Raw genomic sequence first — 5,093 nt, forward strand, 5'->3', positions numbered from 1 at the left:
ATATATATATATATATATATATATACATGAATATATATGTGTATATGTGTGTGTGTGCGTGTGTATAATATATATATATATATATATATAGGTAGGTAGATAGATACACATACAGAAGGAAAATTGACAATTGTATATCTCCATATATATATATATATGTGTATACATGCATGTGTTTTTATACATGTATATATGAATATGTATGGATATATGTGTATATATATGTGTATATATATATTTATATGTATGTATGTGTATGTATGTATTTGCGCGTGTTTGTGTGTGTTTGTGTTTGTGTGTAAAGGAAACAAGATTCGTAGAACAGGGTGAATTGTGAATGATTATTGAAATAATTCCGATAATAATATTAAAGTTGGGAAGTAAGTTAAAAAGTGGTAGAAATTGAACGTAGAATAATAGAATAGTAGAATAATAGAATGATAGAATAATAGATGGTGGGAGACAAACTTGGATAGTGGAGAAAGAAGAAAACGTTAAGGAAGGGAAGGAAAAGTAAATTAGGGAGGGGAGGGGAAACTTATGGAAAGCACGAGAGAAAGTGGGAGGGTGAGTGGAGTTTGTAAAACAGCATAAGAGTAGAGATGTGAGTATGTAGATGATGTGTGTGGTTTACGTGTCGGGTTAATATATGTGGAGGATTGAGTGGACATGTATACGGAATGCGATTCCGATAAACCACTGGAGCGAGCTTGCAACACGTAAACAGATTTATGTTCATGTATTACATGTAAGGAATCACATCCTACTGGATATCCTTCCGTTCCTGGCAGGATTTCATCTAAGAAATATTAGCGAAGTAAAAAAGAAAAAAAAGTATTATTTTAAAAAGTAATTTTTTTTTTTCTTTTCAAAAGGCGAGCTGTACTTAACTATGGTGCCTGTCGACAAGATAAGAATGTGAGATAGTTAGAGAGAGTTTAAGGTGTCGAACAGAGAAGTACATGCTTGGCGGAGGCGTACTGTGACTGCTCCGTTCGGTAGACCAACTCGCAAACAATTCAGCTGAGTCGTATCACCGTATGTCTACCTTATTCGTGTCTAAGGAGGTTTTAATTGCATTTAAAAAGAAAGACACGCTCAAAAATTGAAACTAGGGACAGAATTTTGAAATGAAAGACTTCCACAGAAATCTTATATTGAAATTTCTGCGAATACATTAAGGTAAGTGTATATGCATATACACAAACACACAACCATATATTCGCGCGCGCACGGCACACACACACATACAAACACGCGCGCACACACACACATACACACACACACACACACACACACACACACACACACACGAACACACACTCACAATTTATGTACAGAGTAGCAAAAAAAGAATATGGGTTATTTATCGATAGCGGGGTCGACTCCTGCTAGATTCTGTTTTTTGTTTCCGTATAAAATCAGTGTTTATAAAGACATAGTGAACAAAAAATCGATTACATAAGAAATAGCAATTCCCAATTTATAATGTATATAGGGTACACACACACACACGCACAATCGCGTGCGAGTGCAGGCACTCACCCGTAAAGGAAAAAAAGCAAAAAAAAACTAAATTTCATATATATATATATATATAAATTTGTGCGTACATGCATATATATGTGTGTGTGTGTGTGTATTATATCTGTGTTTAGACTGCGTATATGTATGGATAAGTGCAAAGATTTCGATCTGTTATTACTCAGAGTAACAGCAATGCGAAACCAAATACTCGTTCTGTATTGAGTGCAGCACTGGCTGCTTCGAGCTTGTTATGGATCAGGACATGGTGGTCCCTAGATAGCCATGTACTGACTGAGCTAGAGCCAGATGGACGTGGCCTGAGTTTTGGTTCTTTCTGCTTAAATCAGCCACGTGAGCGGTGGGGGGGGTCTATTTAATATCGGAAACATTCAGTGACCCCCACGTATCATCACTAATGCTGTGTCTAGTTGCGTCTTATCATGATGCATATCTATCTATCTATCTATCTATCTATCTATCTATCTATCTATCTATCTATCTATCTATCTATCTATGTAATTGTTTGCCTGTCTGTATACACAGACACATAGACACCTGCCCAGATAAATACACACGCGCTACACACACACTCATACACACACGTTATTTATAGCAAGTTAAATAATTTAGGCAGACTTTAATAAAGCCGTAGAGTTGAATATGTATTTCAAAAAGTTTAATCAAGGTAATCTTTCACTAACTGTGAATGTGTGTGTGTATGTATGTATGTGTGAGTGTGTATGTAAGTGCTTTTGTATCTTTGAGTGCGTAAGAGACACTTTTTATGTCTGTGTATGTATAAGTAAGGGAGAAAAGAAAACAAATGCGTCTCCATGCAAAATTCTAAATTTCTAAATAATAAATACATTACATACTTAACATTAGACAACGAAGACGATGCGAAGTATTCCAGACAGAGTCAGGGGCCGGGATAAGATCTTATTAAACAGCGAAACACGACGGATGCTACGAGAGCAAAGCAACTTTTTCACCGTCATACGTCGTAACAAGCAGCACACGTACAATACCGAAGTTTTGTTTCACCTACCTGTGCCAACCGCTACATTCTACAAGCGGTAAATATCAAAGGCGAACCAGCACTGAAGGTAAAGAAGATGATATATAGATGTAAAGAAAAAAAAAGAAGAAGAATTTCAATATATCGAAGCGACTTCACTTGTGCACTTAGTCGCTATGAAAGCTTTTTAACACACACACAGACACACACATATATATGTATGTCTACACTGATATCTATGTATACGCTTATACATAGATATATACGCATATGTTTACATATGCGTATATATATGTATATGTTTATATGTATGTAGATATTCACACTTACATATGTGTGCGTGTTTGTATTTGTCTGTATGTGTGTCTGCATGTATCCGAATTCACAGATAGACAAACAGACACTCACACACACACATATATATATATATGTATGTGCGTGTGTGTGTATGTATGTATATATATATATATATATATGTATGTATGCTTGTGCGTATGTATATAAGTGTGTATGCATATATACACGCACACATGCTGTGCACGTTGACGGGTTCTATGGAATGTTCATGAAACTAGTGAAAGTTGTTTCCAGCGGCCCTCTTTCTCTTATTTTAGTGCAGTTTTCAAAGACAAACATTGCGGCTCCGTCACTGAACAATTTCGCTCCACCAGCCTGAGAACACGCGACACAGAGAGCAATAACACATAGCGCCAAACCATTTTTTCATCGCTTTAATAATTCCGCCAAAACCCAACTTTTGACTGATACTTCATTTATCGACCCGGGATGGACGTGTGAACGATTTACTATAAAAAGATTTGAACTTACAACGTCTAAACATTTTGTCGTATGTTCTAATGATTCTCCGTCATGTCTGCTTGAACGTGTGTGTGGTGTTGGTGGTGTGGGTGTATGTGTGTGTATATACACTCATGTGAATATGTATACTTCAAAGAAAAAAAAAAGAATGAAACGTGCTTCTCCAGCAATAGGCGCACGAGGCAGATTTCCAGGATTCTGCGGTGTCTATATCCCCACCCCACGGGACGAGCCGTTAGTCCTTCGCAAGATTCCTCATGTTGGCTTGCTGGGTGAACATGAGCAGCGGGAAATTGCTTTGAGGAAGAACGGAACGCATTGCTCGGTCAAGGCTGGAAACTAAATCCTTATGCACCAGCCTCACCACAGAATCACTCGCCTCCTTATGTACATAGTTACATAATCATAAATACATATTTACATGTACGTATGCATATGTGCGTACAGACATATCCATACACAAGCACATGTGTGTATATGTGTTTGTTTGTGTGTATGGGTACATGTGCGCGTGTGCATATATGTCTGTATTTATACATATATATATACACACACATACAAACAGAAAGTATCAACTGTTGCTTTCGTACTGTTACCAACATACTTTGAATCACATTGGCAACGCTAAAGAAAAGGAATGGTTTGAACCAAGAATGGAATCTGGGCTATAGTCCAAGTTGTTACAACAAACATTGTTTCTTCAGTCTCTGCCGAGGTACAGACTCCCTCCCCTCCACCCCCGACTTTACTGCAACATCAGTTAATTCACTACTGCTACATACTAACATATCCTATCCAATCTCCTTCAGAGACTGTTTTCCTTCTTTTCGTTTTGTCTTTCTTTCCTTCCATCTTTCGTTCATTCCTTCAACGTTCCATTCCACCAATTATTTCTTTATTTCAAAATTTCATTTCTTTCGCATTTAACCTTTAGTATCTTCGTTCTGCCTCACTCACAAACTTCCATTCAAATATTTCATTTTATTCTTTCTTTCATTCTTCTTTTCTCCGTTTAAATCTTCATGTATTTGCCTTCCTTTCTTTTATTGTTTTTCTCTGTAGTTTTATTTCCAAAATTTCGTTTCTCTAAATATTTCGCGAGTAAAAATACTTGTTTCCTTTTATTTCTCCAATCTTCTTTCTTTCTGGAGTTCACTAGGTTCGTTCACCATAATCCGCTTCCTTCATATCTACCTCTTCCCGTACTCCTGATCACCGTCAACCAGTATATCTGGCACCACAACATTTCATCCCGCTTTCTACGTCTACCTGTCTGCTCTCCATTAATGATAGACACCCAACCGGGTACACCAGTTTTCTCACCTGTTTGCTATTGTCACGCCGGGGGGGGGGGCGACATGATATCACACACCACTACCTTCTCTGTAAACAGACCGGCTGCAGTACAAAACTCCACTCTCTACTAGCATGTTCCTACAACATTACCATTTGTCCAATAACTAGCTGCTCACACAGACACGTCCATCGCACACGTGCTTGCATACACAAATATACACATATATACAACAATAAAGATATACACGGAGAAAATGCGGCGTATATGTAAATGCAGCTACGTGTTCATGTGTTTATGTACGGCCAGTTTGAATGTGTGGGTGTTAAGTACATATACATGTATACGAGTACGTATGCATATATATGTTGGTGTGCGTGGGGGTCTACGCCTGTATATATATATATATATATATATATATATATATATATATAT

At 37.3% G+C, this 5,093-nt stretch overlaps 1 protein-coding gene and 1 long non-coding RNA gene across 9 annotated transcripts in view; one reads left to right on the forward strand and one right to left on the reverse strand.

The window, feature by feature from the left end:
- The window catches only part of LOC128247255 (uncharacterized), a 7,265-nt gene extending 3,531 nt beyond the window's left edge, over window positions 1-3,734 (reverse strand). The window contains exons 1-2 of the long non-coding RNA XR_008263607.1: window positions 3,374-3,734; window positions 2,403-2,627 (exon numbers count right to left, since the gene is read on the reverse strand). This is a non-coding gene — a long non-coding RNA (uncharacterized LOC128247255). The remainder of the gene's footprint in view (window positions 1-2,402; window positions 2,628-3,373) is intronic.
- The window catches only part of LOC106877248 (neuropeptide S receptor), a 543,162-nt gene that overhangs the window by 12,354 nt on the left and 525,715 nt on the right, over window positions 1-5,093 (forward strand). For 4 of the 8 annotated variants that reach the window (XR_008263601.1, XR_008263602.1, XR_008263603.1 and 1 more), the window contains exon 1: window positions 557-1,182. The exons of 1 other annotated variant lie outside the window; for it this stretch is intronic. The gene's annotated coding sequence lies outside the window, so the exon portion shown is untranslated. Of the gene's footprint in view, window positions 1-556; window positions 1,183-5,093 lie in introns of those variants that run through there. 3 more of the 8 variants (XM_052965971.1, XM_052965973.1, XM_052965974.1) reach the window with 1 other exon arrangement.

Source organism: Octopus bimaculoides, chromosome 3 (genome assembly GCF_001194135.2).
Source record: "Octopus bimaculoides isolate UCB-OBI-ISO-001 chromosome 3, ASM119413v2, whole genome shotgun sequence".
Lineage (NCBI taxonomy): Eukaryota > Metazoa > Mollusca > Cephalopoda > Octopoda > Octopodidae > Octopus > Octopus bimaculoides.